The sequence below is a fragment of the Panthera leo genome, chromosome E2, assembly GCF_018350215.1.
Source record: "Panthera leo isolate Ple1 chromosome E2, P.leo_Ple1_pat1.1, whole genome shotgun sequence".
NCBI lineage: Eukaryota > Metazoa > Chordata > Mammalia > Carnivora > Felidae > Panthera > Panthera leo.
Window position 1 is genome coordinate 60,949,560 of NC_056693.1, and position 20,478 is coordinate 60,970,037.

Here is a 20,478-nt window from a genome sequence, read left to right on the forward strand (position 1 = left end):
GGGTGGCTCAGCTGGTTGAGCATCTGACCCTAGATTTCAGCTCAGGTCACGATCCCAGGGTCGTGGGATCAAGCCCCACATCGGGCTCTGCACTCAGCATGGAACCTAAGATTCTCTCTCCCTCTCCCTCTGCCACCCACCCCAGCTTGCATTCTCTCTGAAAACGAAAGGAAAGGAAAGGAAAGGAAAGGAAAGGAAAGGAAAGGAAAGGATAGAATTCAGATTAATCATCTGATATCTAGTTCATATGTAAATGTACAAATGTCCCCATTTAAAAAAAAAAAAATTTTAGAGAGTGAGAATGCATGCACAAAGGGGAGGGGGACAGAGGGAGAGAGAATCCCAAACACGCTCCAAACTGTCAGTGCAGAGCCCAATACGGGGCTCAAACCCACGAACCACGAGAAGCCAAGAGTTGGACACTTAAACAACTGAGCTACCCAGGCGCCCCTCCAAACATTTTTTAAAAGCCATTGTGTTCCCTCCCTCCAAACCAGGATCCAAGCAAGGCTTCCTCATTGCACATGGTCATTAATACAGACTCAGGTGAAACATAAGGTAAGAACATCTGATAGATGACACTATGAATCAGGAGTGACGAGGAGTTACATCACATGGTTAAGGTAGGGACCACCAGGTCTTCCCACTTACAAAGAAACACATCAGGGGCGCCTTCTTGCCTCAGTAGGTAGAGCACACGACTCTTGATCTCAGGGTTGTGAGTTCAAGTCCCACGTTGGGCATGAAGCCCACTTTAAAAAGAAAAACACACACATGACCCTTTGCAACCAAGAAGTAATCTATGGAGTGATCCTTCATCACGATATGAATACTTTGAACCAATAATTTTGCCTATGTAGGTAAAAAGTGTTTAATCTAACTTTAATCAAGCCTTTCAACCGAACTTCCAATTTACAGGAAACACAGGACAAGGAACAAGTTAAACCACATAAGCAGGAAAAAGCCAGACGACTCAAGAATGCATTCCCCTCTACAGATGACTGGTCTGGACTCACGAAGAAAAAACAAAGCAAGGAGGGTTATTTGACATTAAATGACCAAAGACAAGCACATGAATGGGATGAACACACGTGTAGGTTCGACCTAGCATTATCGACCTAACGGGCTGTACTATCTAAAATGGTTTCTTAGGCGTAACGTGATGCTGCAGAATGCAGGGTGCAGTCACTGTACAGAGACGTCCATGAGGTAGAAGGGTCATGAGGTCTACATCTCACTTTCAATTTTCAGGCAACAGGACACATGGCAAATGTTAACAAAGGTTTAATCCAGATGGCAGTACACGGGTGATCGCTGTACTCTCCCTGCTTCTCCGTATTTCTGAAAAGTTTCATATTAAAAAGTTGGGGTGGGGGGGGGAACACTGACTCGCTGCCCAAGTTTAGTAGACTAAAAGGTGCTTACAAAATCAATTAATCAAAGTACTCCAGGAGCACCTGGGTGGCTCAGTCGGTTAAGCATCCGACTCTTGCTTTCAGCTCATGGGTTGATGAGTTCGGGCCCCAGGTCAGGCTCTGCACTGACAGAGCGGAGCCTGCTTGGGATTCTCTCTTCCTCTCTCTCTGCCCCTTACCTGCTCTCTCTCTCTCTCTCTCTCTCTCTCTGTCAGAATAAATACAAACAAAACAGAGTACTCCATAAACTAAGCATTAAGACGACAGAAAATTATTGTCTATTATGTTAAGTGTGACAAAGGTAATGCGACTGCGTAAGACACAGGCCTAAATGAAGTTTAAATAAAGTGTACGGTAAAGTGCTAATTGTTAAATCTGAGTGATACGCATAGGATGTTCATTTTACCACTCTACTTTTCTGTATTTCATGATAAAAAGTAAAACGAACGCTCCTCTGAAAAATGTGTTACTGGTGCAGCTGCTGTGGAAAACACGTTGGCAGTTCCTCAAAAAGTTAAACGTAGAATCACCATGTGATGCAGCAGCTCCACTTCTGGGTATATCCCCAAAAGAACGGAAAGCAGGAACTCGGACAGACATATGCACACCAATGTCCACGGCAGCATTATTCACAATGGCTAAGACACGGAAACAACCCAAGTATCCATCAACAGAGAAACAAAACTGGCGGGACGCCTGAGTGGCTCAGTCAGTTAAAGTGGCCGCCTTAGGTTCAGGTCACGGTCTCTCAGTTCGTGGGTTTGAGCCCCGCGTCAGGCTCTGTGCCGACAGCTTGAAGCCTGGAACCTGCTTTAGATTCTGTGTCTCGTTCTCTCTGCTGCTCCCCTGCTTGTGCTCTCTCTCTCAAAAATAAATAAACATTAAAAAACAAAGAAAAAGAAAACTGGTATGTACATACAATGGAATATTATTCAGCCTTAAAAAGGAAGGAAATTCTGCTCACAACAGGATGAACCTTGAAAACATTATGCTAAGTGAAATAAGCCAGACACAAATGTACAAATACTTATGATTCCACTTAAAGGAAGCACCTAGAGTCATCAAGTTGACAGAAAGTAGATGGTGGTTAACAGGAACTGGGGGAGGGATAAATGCGGAGTTACTATTTAATGGGGACAGACTTTCCGTTTGGAGTGATAAAAACGTACTGGAAACAGTGGTGATGATTACACAACACTGTGAATGTCCTTAATGCCACTGAATTAGACACTTGTAAGATAAAAGGGTAAATGTTGTTATTTATAATCACAATAAAAAATACAAAATAAAGATGGGGAGTTTATGAATATACAGATCAAGGTCACAACCCCCAACTCTACACCAGAGAGAGCTCTGGCTAAAAACGAACAAGTACAGATAACCTCACTTTTTTGAAAGTTTGAGTTAGGCCACTTGACTTTTATGAAAGACCTATACTGGTACCAGCTTTCACTAACCGAAAGAAATCCAAAGAGCATTTTTGCTTTTGCAAAACAAGAATTTCAGGGGCACCTGGGTGGCTCAGTTGGCTGAGCGTCCGACTCCTTGCTTCGGCTCAAATCATGATCTCACGGTTCACGGGACTGAGCCCCGAGTGGGGCTCTGTGCAGACAGTGCTGAGCCTGCTTGGGATTCTCTCTCTCCCTCTTGCTCTGCCCCTCCCCTCCCTCAAAAATAAATCAACTTAAAAGACCTGTTTTTACAAAAACAGAATTCAGGGGCCCCACCCAGCTCCTTCCCCAGGAACTACATTCAGAATCCTAGCATCAAGGGGCACCTGGGTGGCTCAGCTGGTTGAGCATCCAACTCTTTGTTTCAGCTCAGGTCATGATCTCACAGGTCCTGAGTTTGGGCCCCGCGTCCAGCTCTGCACTGGCAGCCTGGAGCCTGCTTGGTATTCTCCCTACCCCTCCTCCATTTGCGCTGTCTCTGTCTCTCTCAAAATACAGAAATAAAGCTTAAAAAAAAAGGGGGGGGTGGCGCTTGGGTGGCTCAGTCGTCTAAGCGTCTGACTTCGCCTCAGGTCACGATCTTGTGGTTTCAGAGTTCAAGCCTCCCTACAGGCTCTGTGCTGACAGCTCAGAGCCTGGAGCCTGCTTCTGATTCTGCGTCTCCCTCGCTCTCTGCCCCTCCCCCCCACTCATGCTCTGTCTCTCAAAAATGAATAAACGTTAAAAAAAATTGTTAAAAAAAAAAAGAAGAATCTCTTCATCAAGCCTCCAGAGCTTTGAACTGGATCTGTCCTTTACCTCGATTTGTGTGACCATTAGCAGGAGGTGTCCTGAGATAGGAGAAAAGCCTAACAGACGTTTTTTGACTCTGGGAACACTCAAAATTTTTCCCATACAAATCAATGGTAACTGCTTCCTTGCTTTACATCATTTCAGCTTAGAAGAAAGCTTCTTAGGAGCAATCTACTTTTGGACAGGAGGAGAAACTTGTAAAAGGCAAAGATCAACCCTGCGATGCAGGAACTTTCTAAACTATTCCCTGAAAACCTGGCTAAGTATTGCAGTATTTAAGATGAGGATCACCCTTTTCTTTTCTTTCCTCTTCTTCTTTTTTTTTTTTTTTTTTTTAATGTTTCCTCATTTTTGAGAGAGCGGGAGAGGGGCAGAGAGAGGGGGACAGAGGATCCGAAGTGGGATCTGCGCTGACAGCAGCGAGCCAGGATGCGGGGCTCAGACTCACGAACCCTCACGAACTGTGGGATCGTGACCTGAGCTGAAGTCGGACGCTCAACAGACTGGGCCCCCCAGGTGCCCTGACGAACACCATCTTCCTAACCAGCTTACTTCAACCACATCTTTAATGAAGATACCTCTTCATTAAACTGACTCACCTGATACAAAGTGCTTAGCTACGAGCAAGCTCTATCAAAATCTTGATAACGAGGACCCAGAACCCTACGTCAAAGCCATTACCCTTTTTCCTCAACACACTGGACGTAAGCTGACCTCACTGGACGCTAGAGCCGCAGAGAAGTTACAGGCAGAACACAGCCGGGGCGTGTTTTCTTCCTTTCTTCAAGTTTTCAGAGCACTGCTGATTGCACACCTTTGGATATGATTTAATTGTGCTTCATGAAAAAGGGCTCACCGTAAAATACTTTCAGAATTATTAAACACGACTGACACATTTTTAAATGTTAACCATTCGACCTCACATTTGTTTCTGGGTATTCTTCTATATCCAGCTTATTACGGCTTCAAAAGAAAAACAAAAGAAATGTTTTTAATGGGTTGCTTAATAAATTGGTCCTGAGGCTTACTTTTTCAGAAACAGTTCCCAACTAGTCTCCACCAGGACACAAAGGACAAGTACTCGGCCAGCCTGGACCCAGACTGTGGGGAGCAGCACGCACACCCTCGGGGCTGGCAGGCTCAGGCCCAGAAACTCCCCCACCACTCGAGGGCCGTGCTAGGACTGCCAGACTGCACGCGGGAACCATCACAGACGGACAGACGGTCCGACTGCAACAACGACAGAAGGAAAGACGACAAGCAGAGGATAAGTAAAGGCAAATCGTTGGGGTCTACCGTTCTTTTGAAATCTCTCAAATCTATACAAAAATAAGAGATCCTATTCCTCACGTCAGCAGCAGTATGTAGACCCCACCCTACACCAGTAACCAACCTGATGTCCCCCGTCCCTCCAGAGAACATTCTCCCCTCACCCCCCAAGTCAACACACAGGGTCCCAAAGAGCCAGCGCTCGGGCCTCACAGCGTCCCCCACAAGCCACCTGAAGGTCCTTCTCACGACAGCCTGGCACCCTTGCTGTACTCAACACACAGCAGCAGCGGGAGGCTCCTTCCTGGGACTGTGTCCTGTGCTCAGACCTGATGGCTGGTGGAGAGCAGTCCTCCGGCGCATTCCTGGCACAACCACCAGCAATCAGCAGCTTCTTCCTAGGAATTTTTCGTTAGGACTTCTCATAAACAAGTCTCCATGCTTAATGAAAACCCTTATTCCCATAACTCTCACATCAAAGAACCACACCTCAACAAAATGAAACCTTGATCATTCCCAAGTTTTCCACAACGAGGTGGTATGGAAAACTAAACGTGCCTGAACTGAGCCCCCCTCCGGCGACCCACGGGCCCTCACACGAAATGACCCACGCCAGGTAAACATCCCACCTCTGCTAACTCTACGGACAATGTGCCACCCTGCTGCCACAGTCCCTATGAGTTTTGGGTGTCAGGAAACTGACCTGGGAGAGGGTAGTGTCACCAGAAGAACATTAATTACCAGGCAGGTTTGCCTCCTCTATGAAACAGATGTGACTCGATACAGAAAAGATCTCATTACTCAGAAACGACCTTTCATAAAACTGAGGACTATTTAAAGCAGCCTGAAAAACTACTTCCCTAGACTAACCAGCACGTGACACTCACTCCTGTTATCAATTCGGTTTACAGACTATGTGTAAGTGCTAACCTTTCACATCTTTCCAAGCAAAGTCGCCCTACAGACGCACACTCCGGCCACAATGACTGGGCAGACAGGAGCAGCGGTCAGAGCCGGTGAGCCATGTGGACTTCAGAGCACTCCCAGCTGCCACAAAAATCCCGTGGCCTCGCCCTGTTCAAGAGGTTTTTAAATGGCACTCCTAGCACTAAGTGAACACCAGCGAGATCTTGCCATGATCTCTGTTTTTTTCCAGTTTTACTGGCAAATAATGGACACACATCCCTGTGTAAGTTTAAGGGGAACAACAGGCCAGCCTCATCTATCGTTCCTGTGTAATGATTTACACACCAGGTTCAGCTAGCATCATCTTCCCACACAGACACAACAGAAAGGAAAATGAGAACAAAACCGTTTTCTCCTTGTGTTGAGAACTCTCAGGACTTACTCTTAACGACCAACCGTCCCGTGTGTCACACAGCGCCAGGAGCTCGGCACGCCCCTAGCCCCCTAGCGCTTACTCATCTGATAACTGGAAGTCTGGACCTTTTCACCACCACCTCCAAGTTCCCCCTCCCCCCACCAAGTCTGATCTCCTTTTCCGAGTTCGGCTTTTGTTTTGTTTTGTTTGGATTCCATAGAGTATTTATCTTTCTCTGCCTGACTTATTTCACTGAGCGCAATGCCTTCAAGGTCCATCGTGTTGCCACCCACGGAGGATTGCCTCCCTTTTTAACGACTGAATAGTATTTCATCGGACCACAACTTTTTTATCCATCGCCTGTCAGCGGGACATTTAGGTTGTTTTCTCAGCTACCGTAAATAACGCTGCAATGAACGTAGGGTGCGGACACCTTCTCAAGTGAGCATCTGCATTTCCTGTGGATACATTCCTAGAATTGGTTGCTGGATCATAGGGTAGTTCTATTTTTACTTTTTGAGCATCCTCCATACTGTTTTCCATAATGGCCGCACCACTTTGCATTCCCACCAGCAGCGCTCAAGGGCTCCCTTTCCCCCACAGCCACGCCAGTATGTGTTATCTTTTGTGCTTTTTACCATGGCCGTTTCAACAGGTGTGAGGTGACAGCTCGTTATGGTTTTGATTTGCATCTGCCTGATGCCTAGTGATGCTGGGCATCTTTTCATGTATCCGCCGGCCTTTTGTACATCTCCTTTGGAGAAATGTCCACTCAGGTTCTTGGCCCATTTCTTAATTGCATTATTCGGGTTTTTGTTTTTTGGGGGGTTTTTGCTATTCAGTTATGAGTTTTTTATATATTTTGCATATTAACCCCGTATCAGATATATGGTTTACAAATATCTTCTCCCTGTTCGTAAGCAGTCCTTCCATTTTGTTGATTGTTCCCTTTGCTACCATGAACCTCTTTGTTAAGGAAAGCTCCACGCGACAAGAAGAGAAAACCCAAGTGATAACATGATGTTAACAACAGAACATTAGTATAAACTCACTAACATCTGGAACAAACTTGACTTTTACGTTTTACGATCCAAAGAGTAACTTTTACTGCTTAATTAAATCGCAACATTTGAGAAACAGGCCCAAATGGGAATAAAAACTTAAAACCACTGCCTCAGTTATACAACGCTCTGCCCACCTGAAATCACAGCCCTCCAAAGTATTCCCGGACAAACAAACAATAACAACCCAACCTAGTGAGGGTGAGGAAAGGCCACGACTGCTGAGGGACTCTGCAGGAGTCCTCCAACCCACCCCCCTCCCTGCTGTGACTGGCAGCCGTCATCACTGGAGTCAGGGGCACCCGTAATTTACAAAATCCAGACTGCGTTGTTCTGCAGCTCTACATGCAGTCTGCAAATCAAGAAAGGATGACTGGCAGGGCAGCTGGGTGGCTCAGCGGGTTAAGTGTCCTCCTCTTGGTTTCGGCTCAGATCATGAGCCCTCGGTTCGCGAGTTCAAGCCCCACGTGGGGCTCTGTACTGACAGCGCAGAGCCTACTTGGGATTCTCATTCTCTCTCTCTCTCTCTCTCTCTCTCTCTCTGTCTCTCCCCCCTCCCATGCACACGCGTGCTCTCTCAAAATAAACAAACTTAAAAAACAATTTTATTTATTTTTTTATTTTTGTACCAAGAAAGGAGAAGGGGCAAGAAAGGCAGAGACCTACAGAACTAACCATGGAACTAGAGGCTGGATTAGCTCTGTGACAGTATAACAGCTATAAAAATTTTTCTCCCTCAAAGAAACAGCAGCTGTCAACCAGTGGAAGGAAAAATGTGTAATGTTATAGAGGGGCTGGTAACAAGGAGATTTAGCCGAAGTGTGGAGAGTGTAAGTAAAAGTAAACAGAAAGGGGGCGCCTGGGTGGCTCAGTCGGTTGGGCGTCCGCCTTCAGCTCAGCTCATGATGTCACGGTTCATGGGTTCGAGCCCCACATCGGGCTCTGTGCTGACAGCTCAGAGCCTGGAGCCTGCTTCGGATTCTGTGTCTCCCTCTCTCTCTGACCCTCCCCCGTTCATGCTCTGTCTCTCTCTGTCTCAAAAATAAATAAACATTAAAAAAAAATTTTTTTTTAATAAAAAAAAAAAGTAAACAGAAAGAAGTTAGCACACCACACACGAGTAGTCCATCCGTGGCCGAGGCAACTCCCTTTAAGAGCACCCTGTCCCGGGCACCTGCAATGGTCAGGCTGTCCGAAACACGTATTTGCGCTCTACCCTGATTTCTGCAATGCAATGAAACTACATTCAACTTAGAGTCCAGCCAACAGAGACAGCCACACAACAGAAAGCTGCCAACGCCAGACGCCCAGAGTCTCACTACTGCCCAACCACAGACAGACACAAGGACAAAGCCCCTCTGCCCCAGCACATGGTAACAGTGCTGTGACGGAGCAGGAAAAAGCCTACATTGTACTGACTTAAAGCAAATCAGGAATACTCTCACCTAGGTAATATGCTTGGCACACGTTCCAAGTGTTACATGTTTGTTACATGGAGTACACTTCCTGACTGGTATCGTCCCTCTTCTCAAGCCACAAGCCTGTTTTCTAAGTCATTAACTTTTAAGATTGACCTTTCACGCAAACACCGATCAGGTATCTGTTGATACATGCACTGACATATTTAAAATGTAAAACAAACACAAGTCATAAGTCTAACGAAGTACGGGGGTGTCTGGCTGGCCCTGTCAGTAGAGTCAGAGTGTATGTACCCTGATCTCAGGGTTGGGAGTTCAAGCCCATGCTGGGTGTAGAGATTACTTTGGGCAAAATAATAAGACAGCAAATCCTTCTGCATTGCCTGCACTCGCAGGTTATTTCTCCAGCCCCCCAAATCTCCAGCCCTCCTATATGAACCCAAAACTACTTGGCCTGCAGCTCACACGGTCTCAACCAGACTGCCCCTGTCTTGGACATGAGGTCTGGCCTCCTGGCCTCTGCCCGTCAGACTGCACCATGACAGCAGGGGCGTCTCCACCCCCTGGGCCCCAGCCCCCCTCCTGTCTCTCTTCCACGGCCTCCCACACTCCATCTCTGCCACACCTCCTCACCTGCCACCACCTCTCGCCAGACTGCCCCTCACTTGTCTGCCCCATTCCATCCACTGAGTCAACTCAACTCCCATTTTCCAGCATTGTGTATAAATACGTGTTAGTCAGCACCACTTGGCCTGGACGACTCGCTCACGCAGCGCACCCGAACCCCCTCCCCATTTCAAGGTCCTCTAGATGCTTCAGGAAGGTCTTAGCCCACGCTGCCCTCCTCCGATGACAGGGCCGCCTCACCCCGCCCCCCGTCTGGGGCGCTCCCCAAGCTCTGCCAGGCCTTCGGCCAGGCTTTGTCACAAGCCCCCCACTCCTCACTTTTCTGGGATGGGCCTTGCTGCCACTCACTTGAATTCAAGTTATGCTCCTACGACAAATTTTACACCCCCCATCACCCATTTCCAACTAGCTGTTTTACATTTTTACCTGGAAAACGGTGCACCTACTTTCTACAGCAGTGTTGCTGGTGTGAGCTTTCCTAAACCTGATGATTTGCCCAGAAATGGAGGGCGGTGGTCAAAGTACGAACTGGAAGACACAAGGCTGACCCTGCATTCACCTGCCTCCAAGAGCGGCAGCCAACTCCCCGTTTCTCCGCTCCTCCTCGAGTTCAGGCCCAGGAGCGCTGCAAAGCCTCCCCCCGGTGCCACTCTGACCTCCATCTGGCCGTCCACCACCTTCACCCTGGGACACACCAGGGGCAGCGCCCCGCACCCTCCTCGGCAGACCCGGTCTTACACAATTTGAGCCCAGTCCGTTTTCCCAGCTTTATCTGCCGCGGTTTGTTTCCAAGGGCTGCGTGTTCAAACAGGTCTAGCTGGCAAGTCCCACATTACAGCCTATCTCCCAGTCCTTCCCACAGTCTTTGACAGCCTCACCCTGCGTTCTGCACCCCGATATCTCACCGATTCTTTTCAGTTTTTTTTAATGTTTATCTGCGAGAGACAGAGCGCAAGCAGGGGAGAGGCAGAGAGACAGGGAGACAGAGAATCCGAAGCAGGCTCCAGGCTCCAAGCCGTCAGCACAGAGCCCGACGTGGGGCTCCAACGCACACACGGAGAGACTATGACCTGAGCCAAAGTTGGAAGTTTAACAGATTGAGCCCCCCCAGGTACCCCTTTCACGGATTCTTAAATAACACTTCCTCCGTGACATCTCCCAGACTTCAGAGCCAGAAATGCTTTCTCTCCTCTCAACTCCTATTCTCATGTCACAGCACCCCCCCCCCCAACCTCTCTTCCTTCCCAACCTCAGGGTGGGGCCATGTCTCAGTCCCTCTGTGCACCCACAACACAGCCTGGCCCAAGGAGCAGTGAGTAAGAGTGACTAAACCAATATAACGTGGGAAAAGCAAAGCGTGTCTAGTCTGACGAGTCCCCTGCATAAGACAAGTAATTCATTCCAGTTGCAAAAAAAATTTAAGACTGCTCTCCTACTATAAGGCAGCCTGCATTTAGAAAAGCAGTCAGAGAAACCCAGAAGTCAGTGGTACAGAGCTCTGTAACTGTGCCAAATGGGTGAATGGTTACAAAGACATAAAAACAAATCCTGTACTCTTCAAAATCGCCAAGGTCATGGGCACCTTGGTGGCTCAGTCGGTTGAGCATCCTTGGTAGGGGCTCAGGTCATGATCTCACGGTTTGTGAGATTGAGCCCCACGTCAGACTCCACACTGACAGCATGCAGCCTGCTTGGGATTCTCTCTCCCTCTCTCTCTGCCCCTCCTCCACTCATTCTCATTCTCTCCCTCTCTCTGTCTCTCTCAAATAAACAAACTTTAAAACCTGTCAAGGTCATAAAAAACAAGAGCCGAGAAACTGCTACAGACAGAAGAGACTAAAGAAACAGTAACTAAATGTCATGTGGGACCCTGAAACACTAAAAGGACCCCAGTGGAAACATGGGTGAAGTCTGAATGAAGTCTGGGGTTCAATCGAGAGTAACATACCAATGTTGATCTCACAGCTTTCACAACCTTAGCAGTGTTATGGGAAATGTTAGCATTCAAGAACCTGGCCTAGTACTACTGTGTGTCCTACTTCTGTATATCTAAAATTATTCCAAAATAAAAGTTTATTTTTTTTTTTAATTTTTTTTTTTTTCTCAACGTTTTTTATTTATTTTTGGGACAGAGAGAGACAGAGCATGAACGGGGGAGGGGCAGAGAGAGAGAGGGAGACACAGAATTGGAAACAGGCTCCAGGCTCCGAGCCATCAGCCCAGAGCCTGACGCGGGGCTCGAACTCACGGACCGCGAGATCGTGACCTGGCTGAAGTCGGACGCTTAACCGACTGCGCCACCCAGGCGCCCCAAAAGTTTATTTTAAAAAACAAACAAACAAAAAAGCCAGACCTCATCCAGGACAAGTATTTCTACCACATTCACTAACTCCCCATCAATGCCAGACTACACTGGCTGGCTGATGGCTGAGTCTTCCCAGAGCCAAGATGGTTCTGGTGAACTGAGGCAAAGCACCGGAGCCAGCTCTATGACCTGATCCAACCCCACGTGATGACCGCATCCATGGAACCCTAGCATAGCCAGCAAAACACTGCTCCCAAAGAGTCCCTATTCTAATCCCCGGAACTTGTGGGTATTTGAGGACACACGGCAAAGGGGAATTACGTTTGCAGGTGGAATTAAGGTCTAATCAGCAGACAGGGTGCCTAGGCGAGATTATCCAGGTGGGCCCAATATAATCACAAGGGTCCTCAAAAGTGGACGAGTGAGACAGAACAGAGTAGAAAGGAGATGTGACATTGGAAAGTCAGAGAGATGCAAAACTACTGGCTTCAAAGATGGAGAAGAGGGGGGCACCCGGGGGCTCAGGCTGTTGAGCGTCCGACTAGGGCTCAGGTCATGATCTCACAGCTCTCAAGTTCAAGCCCTGCATCAGGCTCACTGCTCCCCATGCAGTGCACAGTTAGAATCCTCTGTCCCCCTCCTCTCTCTGCCCCTTTCCCACTGGCACTCTCTCAAAAATAAATAAGACATTTTTTTTTAATTTTATAAAAGCCCTTAAAAAAAAAAGAAAGAAAAAAGGTGGAGAAAGGAGCCACAGGCCCAGGAATGTGAAGAGCCAGTAAGAGACGAAGAGGCAAGGAAACAGTGTCCCCCGGAGCCCTCAGCAGGAACTGGCCCTGCCAACACCTGGATTTTCCCCCTTGAGATTCGCGTCAGGCTCCTAGTCTACAGGACTGTACAATAACACATCTACGTGGTTTTAAACCTCCAAGTCTGTGCTAATTTGTTACAGCAGCTATAGAAAAGTAAGTGACACGACCGAAATACAAAAACACAAGCGCTCCTCCCAAGTGGGAGTGCAGCACGTGTTTCCCTCACCCCCCCCCCCCACGTCCTGTGTCACCATCGAACGTAACTCACCCTTCCTCATCGTCTGTTCCTCAGCCCCCTTGGGCCAACACATTTGGGGGCGTCAAAGAAAACTATCAAGGAAAGGAAAGGAGGAGACTATAGGTTAGATTCCAGGACAAAGATGTTCTTCCCAACTTGCTAACCCCTCACTGCGCCTTTAGCCTTCAAACAGCCTTTTGCAGAAAATGAGAGTTATTGCTTCAACACAGTCCTCTTTAAAACGTCACTCATCTGGGGGCGCCTGGCTGGCGCAATGGGTGGAGCACGCAGCTCTCAACCTCAGGCTCGTAAGCTCTAGCTCCACGTTGGGTGTGGAGGCTGCTTTAAAAAATTAAGATAAATGAAAATAAATAAAACGTCCATCATCTGATGAGAACCCACTTTTAGAAGAATTAGATCTAATCGCTTCTCTGAAAAGAAATAAAGCTCCCGTGTAAATTTCACTAAGGCTGCATCTGCAGAAAATTAAACCATGAGCAAAAGCACAGATCACTTTTCCAAGCTTCATACATAAAGACAAAGGACACAATTCAAAGATTACCTCTTAAGTGTTAAGGAAAAATTTTCCTACAAGAAAATGCTTTGAGTTTTAGCGTATTTAATATAGTAATCTCGAAACTAAAATACTTCAAATTTCAGGTGGACTGTTCTCAACGTAATCCAAACACATCAGGAGCAAATCATCTACGTCTGGAAAGGAAAAGAGTCACAAAGTCTAAACACGCCTTGAAACCGGAGCCCCAGGAAGGGCTGGGGCATTAAACTAAGGACCCTGTCAGTTTCAGACCCCAAAACCTGGGCTTTCTTTTCTATCATCCACAAGGTCAGAGTTTTTCTTTTTAAGTGTTCTGCACATCCTTGAAGTAGCCAGGCATTTTTGTAATTAAAAAAAAAAAAAAAAATTCCTTCAAGAGTGCTGCTTTGGGGTTTTTTGTTGTTGTTGTTCTTTATTTTTACTTCCTGTTTTACAGGATGTAAAACCACACTTTAGAAACATGGTGCGTGCTAGCAAGGCTTTATCTCTCAAGAGTAATAAGGTTCTTCACTGCTTCCCTCACCTTCTGTATTTTAGACACATTTATACGGTACACCTGCAATGATTTCAAGTTTACATCATCACACAGAATTAAGTGAAAATCTTATTTTGCTAGATATGAATGCAGTGGAACACAAAGCAATCATAACTTAAGCCAAAACCTTACGCAAACTTCTCATTATTTAGAAAGTCATTATTCCAGGACATTAGCATCCTGGCTCTGGAGCTTGCCATTACAAGGAGTGGGGCACTTTCTATTAATGCCCTGAGAAAAGAACTCTATTTGCTACATTTTAGATGAAAACTAACCTCTGATATCACATTTATTAAGCACTCACAAGTTAAATTTCAATTTCACCATTCTAAAAGGGCACATTTTACAGTTAAACAATTGGAAGGGAGGGGGATTTTATGAAATTTTACTTAACCTTGACAAAAATTGTGATCTAGGTGATCAAAAATGTTTTACGTTGAGAAAAGGCCAACACTTTTATAAAGTGAACTGGTGCGCACTGGTTTCTTTACAAGTGGAAAACGAGTGCCTACAGATTTTGAGGCTAATAAATAATTCACTGCACAGATGCCAAGGGCAGAGCTGGCAACTTGGGTCCTGCCCTCAGCCAGCCGGGAAGGACACGGTAACTCCCACAACGGCCTCGGCCTAGGCTGGGGGGGGGGGGGGGGGGGGGCGGGGGTGGCGGGCAGCCTCCACCGGCAACAGAACTGTCAGTCCTTCCAGCCCTTGGAAACCTCAGCTGTACTAATGGGACAGACCTCTTTTATTTTCACAATGCAAACCCACTCAACCCTTTAGTCACAGATCAGCTTCAAAACTGTGGGATTTCTTAAGTTTTAGAATGGTGTCCCTAAATGCTTTCAACCACAACCAATTCCCCTCACCCCTTACTTACCTAAAAAGTTAAAACCACACAAATTAAGCACACTCTTATCCAAACCAAAAATTCAAGTCTCTGTCACCCAAATTATAGCCATAATTAGTCTCTTCAAAAATCAATCTTTTTGCCAATTACGTAACAGGTTCATTTTTTTTTTTAAATCAGAAAACATAAGTGGTAAAAAAGAATAACATACAGTTCCATTTTGGTGTATTTCCCTCCAAAGAGATTACTTTTTTGGTCATCAAAATGCTAAAACTGGGGTAGGAAGGACATTAAGGCGCCAACTCCATTCTGGAGAATTTATATTTAAACAGAAGCTTTAGTCTCAAAGCTCAGGAGCATTTTTATTACAACAGCTTAGGAGTCAAAAAAAAAAAAAAAAAGGTAAGATAAAATGCTAAAACCTTCCAGGTACTCCACTGCCATACTAAACCACTGCTTACGTTACAAGGGGCCAGAAGGTGCTCAAAGTTCTAAACTAAACACAGCAGGAAACTACACTCAGCAGGCTTTCACCTTTGCCCCGAAAGCGGCAATCTCACTAAAACCGCTTCCAGGAGGCATTTTCCTTCCCACAAAGACAACCTTTCCGTTGATTATTGTCCTTAGGTGTTGTTCTGTGCCGATCTTAAATGTCATATCCCATACCTTTGTCTAAATTGTGAAGAAAATTTGTAATGAAAACAAATGGAAAAATGGCTGAAATCACAAAGCATCATTCCTAGTCAAATAAATGAAAGTTCCTCATCCCAAGTTTCTCCTTTCAAAGTCATTCAAATACTGTATTTTCATATAGAGTCTTTAAACAATTCAACAAGTCTTTCTTGAGCTACTTCTAGAACAAGTGTCATGCCCTAGGAGCAATCACGGAGACCAACCCTACTGTCACTAAGCATGCAGTCCTTCTTTTCACAGGGCAGATGTAATCCAACCCCTGCGTATTCCATCAATTCTGCTAAGTCCTTTTGTATTTATTTATTAACGTCTTCGAGAGAGGCAGTAAAGCAGGGGAGAAGGGGGGAGGCGGGGGGGGGGGTGGGAGAGGGAGAGAGAGAAACTTAAACAGGCTCCACGCTTAGCACAGAGCACAGCGCAGGGCTCGATCCCACAACCCTGGGATCATGACCTGGGCTGAAATCAAGAGCTGGAAGCTCAACCAACTAAGCCGCCCAGGCCCCCAACTGTGTTTATGTGGCTCTAACAAGGTGGGGTGGCATATTCCTTGGGAGTGAATATCTGACTAAGACCCAGAGGCTGGAGGGAGTCATCCTGTAGCTCTGGACGAGCAAAGATTTGCAAGGGAGGCAACAATGTGCACTCAGCAGGGCCCTGTTCCAGACGGAGGACCAGCATGTGTCGAGGCCATGAGAGAATACGGCACGTGTCCCGATCCAGGAAATGGAAGCCAATGTAGCCAAAGCATCCGGAGTTAAGAGGGAGAGTGATGGGGGATCACATGGGGGGCTTCGGGGAAGAGGTCACGCAATTAGGGTTAGATTGTTAATAACCACTTGGGACCTTACCATAAAAATAACATTTGTAGTTCTACTGTACCATAAAACACTATTTACAGACAGTTTTGAGTGTGGAGGGAGAGAAACAGAGAGTTAAGCACAGAAGAATAACAAAAACCAACAAGGAAACACATAGCTTGGTCTGACTTAGCTTAAAAGATACCACGAATAAGACCCATCAAACAGAAAAAAGAGCCACCTCGGAATAGAAACACCTTGATCAGAATTAACAACCTAGTTGTTAAAGTGGATCATTTCCTAAGCCTTTTAGGCTTTCTATGCTGATTATCTCTAACTGCCTGAGTTCCAGGAGCTGAGGACTGACCCCTTCTTTCCTACAGCTGTAAAATAAAACTGGAAAAGTTGAATAGCACAAAAAAATCCATTTGAAATACAACTAAGAGAACACATACTGGGGCACCCGGGTGGCTCAGTCGATTAAGCGTCTGACTTCGGCTCAGGTCACGATCTCACGGTTCATGGGTTCAAGCCCCCCCTCGTCAGGCTCTGTGCCGCCAGCTCGGAACCTGGAGCCCGCTTTGGATCCTGTGTTCTCCCTCTCTCTCTGCCCCTCCCCCGCTCATGCTCAATCTCTCCCTCAAAAGTAAACAAACAAAAAAATTAAGAAAACGCAGAGTAAAAAATGTCAAGACAATGACTTTTAGTCATTGGGGTTCATTTAATTTCTTCAGGAGGCTCTCATCAAATGGGCCATGCACCGACCCAACGGCAGTGACACAGTGCACAGTCAGCATTCTGCCCTTTAACTAGCAGATATCCTATTAGAGAAAGCTCACCCACCACGCTTACCATGTGAGGGATGAAGGGCCTTACGCGGGGCAGTGGACGGATCAAAACACTTATTTTGGCAACAAATGCAGATTATGCTCTGAACCAGCATTTACTGACACTCTCTAATTATGTTATTTCATTGATAATGGGCTCATTGCCCATATGCAAAATAACTGTGCTACACTGGATAAAACATAACCTTACTGTATCAAATGTACTTAAAAACCCAAGGCACACACAGCTTCTAGAAAAATACTCTCAAATACAAACAGCAGAGCTCAGCTCTGTCCGTGGAAAGTTCTGCTTGTCACCGTATCAACACTGTAATTACAGAGAACATGACAGCCTCCAGTCGTAAGCAGCCCATCTGGTTTAGAGAGATGAACGGCGGTGCCGTGTGATTAGCGTGGCTGGTCTGCAGCGGGTCTAGAACATCCGACAGGCCCCAGCGAGGAAGACAGCTGACACAAAGTTAGAACTGCAAATGAGGAACTTGAGACGATGTGACACCTTTCAAAACAAACTTCTGGTAAATTCTATGTATATTTTGCCACAACTTAAAAAAATATTGAGGAGAAAAACCTCTGAAACTTTCAAAGTTGGATCAAGTTTAGCAATATCTTGAGGGAGCTTTTTAACTAAGTCAGGAGGCACGCACAAAGGACACAGAAAAATGTCAAAGCTACTTGGTCTTTGTCTCCTCCCAGCCCATTCAGGAGGGCCAGCCTATCGACCGACCGGGATCCAGCTCGGAGCACCAACCACACAGAGGACAGCAGCTGAATGGAGGGCGGGGGAGGCAACTCCGAGATAAGGATCCGATTCAAGGGTCACAATCAAAGTTGAGCAAGATGTTTTTCCTTTTTTCTTTTTTTAACTGCACTTTCAAAGGAATATCAGAAGACTTGTGCAATCAGTCTCCAAAGACACAACACAGAGCAGGTCTTCCGGGACAACATTTCGGATGAGAAATCAAGGTCCCCAAATGAACGGAACACACGTCTGGGGGTCTCTGATTTGCAACTATTCAAGCTATGCCATTGACCGGGTTTGCAGGAACCAAAATAGCAACTGTTTCAACTGCACTGTTTCCACCAGCAATATCCTGTTACACAGCTTTGCTGAGCGCCGCTCCTCACTCCGCCACAGGCACCAAAATATTCTAAGGTTTGCAACTCAACAACTGTGCGCACTTTCACTCCTTAGCTTAAAAGGAATGTTGAGCATACTGCTCAAATCACTTCAAAAACTGCCACCTTACAAGAAAGCCTGAAATGCGATTTTTCCACCGGAAAATCTGCAAAACCATCCTGTTCTTGCAAAGGGATAGAAAACTTCCTATAACCTGTAGAAACCAGGAAACCTAGGCATGCCGCATCTCAACTGCGGGAGAGAAAATGGTTTTCAAAGCACAGGGCCAGCTTAGGCCAGCTTAATCTTTCAAAGCCTCTTCCAAAAACCCTTGGACGCCGAGATACAGGCTAGCTTTCCAAAAGAACAGCAGAAGCAGTAAAACCTTGATGAGGCACCAGGAAAAGAGCAGACCTCAAGAAAAACGAAGAGTTCTTCACCCCCATCCACAAACGGCAAAGATACAAAATTTAACAGCACAATCCCTCTTTGAGAGAAGACTGAATCCATGTGGCATGGCCAGCCACACACACACACACACACACACACACACACGCTCACTCACATACACACGCTCGCTCACTCACACACACATACACACACACACACACACACACTCTCACTCACTCACTCGCAGCTACCGCCCTGCCAGGGGATGATGAAATGAGGAACGGAAATTAACATTTCAGGCAACGTCTCACATTGTTCCTTGAGGCCAAGGACTGCTGTTGCAGCCGCCACCGCCACCGCTTCCCTCCCACCCGCCCCCCAGTCCCGCCTACCCTCCCCCCAGACGACACCCCCGCGCCGCTGCCCCGCATTCCTGCCCCTCCGCGGGCCTACGCGCGCCTCCTGCACCCCCGGCGCCCCCACTCTCCCTTCACGACTCCCGTCCGCCCGCCCCCTCCGGCTCGGAGCCCGAGAACCGCCTGCTCCCATTTCAAAACAGTGATAATAATAGGGACGCTGGGAATAACAACTACAACCGACACTGCGAACGCACCCCTCCCTCGGGTCAGAGGTCGGCGCACCCGCTCCCCAGGTGCCCGGGGCCCCCGTCGGCCCCTCACGGCCGCCCCGAGCCCTCCCAAGTCCCCCAGGCGCACTCTCAACCCCTCACGGCTGCCCAGCCCCCCCCGCCCCCCGCCAGGCCCACCTGGAGCCCCCGTCGGCCCCGCGCGGCTGCCCAGAGCCCCCGCAGGCCCCTCACGGCTGTCTGGGCCCCCAGGCCCACCCAGAGCCGCCGTCAGTTCCTTCACGGCTGCCCCTGGCCCCGCAGGCCCACCCAGAACCCCACCCGGAGCCCCTCACGGCGGCCCCGGGGCCTCCAGGCCCACCCGGAGCCCCTCACGGCTGCCCGGGCCTCCCAGGCCCACCCGCAGCCCCGCGTCGGCCCTCCGCGGCTGCCCAGGCGCCCCCCCCCCCGCTTCCGGCCCCCCCAGGGGCCCCCCGTCAGCCCCTCACGGCTGCTCGGGCCCCCCGGAGCCCCAAGTCGGCCCCTCAGGCCCCCCGGCGCCTGCCGCGCTGCTCCGCCAAGAGAGGAGGCCTGCAGGCCTCGAGGCGGCCCCACGCCCGGGCGCCCGCCCCGACCCCCGGCCCGGCCCGGCCCGCGGCGGCTCTCACCGGCTCCCGGCTGCACGGCTCCGCGGGGCTCAGCGGCGGCGCGCGGGCGAGGCCATGCAGCCCCAGCCCGTCTCCCGGCCCGAGCGGGAAGGCGGCGGCGGCGGCGGCGGGCTCCGAGCGCCGGCGAAGCGGCGAGGCCGGCGGGAGGCGAGCCCGCCCCTCGGGCGCGGCCAGGCTCGGGCGGCGCCGCGGCGGCGCGGGCGCTCACTGAGGGGACTTCGGGCCGCGCGCTCGGCGGCGGCGCCTCCCCGCCTGGGGCCCTCGCTCCATCGCGCTCCGGCTCGGCGGCCTCTGGCTCCCGGACCCGGCGGCGGCTGCGGCGGGCGCCGGCCGCATGAGACGCCGCCGCCCATTGGCCCGCCGTATCCGCCTCCGCCATTGGCCCGCTGCGGCCGGGCACAGGACTGCGCACGTCACGGCGTCGGGGAGGAAGTGCGCCGGCGGGGGTGAAGGGGCGGCAGCGAGAGGGACAGCTTCGGTGACAGGCCTGGGGCGGGACCAGAGGACGTTCCGGGACGGATTGGTCCAAGTCGTGCGTCCGGGCGCACGGCACGTTGGGAAGCGAGCAGCTGGATTGGCTGCTTGCCTCGCAGAGGGGGCGGGCCTTTTGGTCCCGGACGCGACGATTGGTCTTTCCAAATGCCGGAAGCGACGAGGGGAACGGTCGAAAGCCGGGATCCAGCGTCCACGGAGCGGGGAGATGAGGTATCGGCGGCGTTGGGCCTCAGCCCGGCAGCCTCGGCCCCTGGTCCG

At 48.9% G+C, this 20,478-nt stretch overlaps 1 protein-coding gene across 2 annotated transcripts in view; it reads right to left on the reverse strand.

The window, feature by feature from the left end:
- ANKRD11 (ankyrin repeat domain 11) overlaps window positions 1–19,848 on the reverse strand; it is a 180,809-nt gene extending 160,961 nt beyond the window's left edge. For both annotated transcript variants that reach the window (XM_042917863.1, XM_042917866.1), the window contains exon 1: window positions 19,726–19,848. The gene's annotated coding sequence lies outside the window, so the exon portion shown is untranslated. The remainder of the gene's footprint in view (window positions 1–19,725) is intronic.
- Window positions 19,849–20,478: the final 630 nt, after the last annotated feature.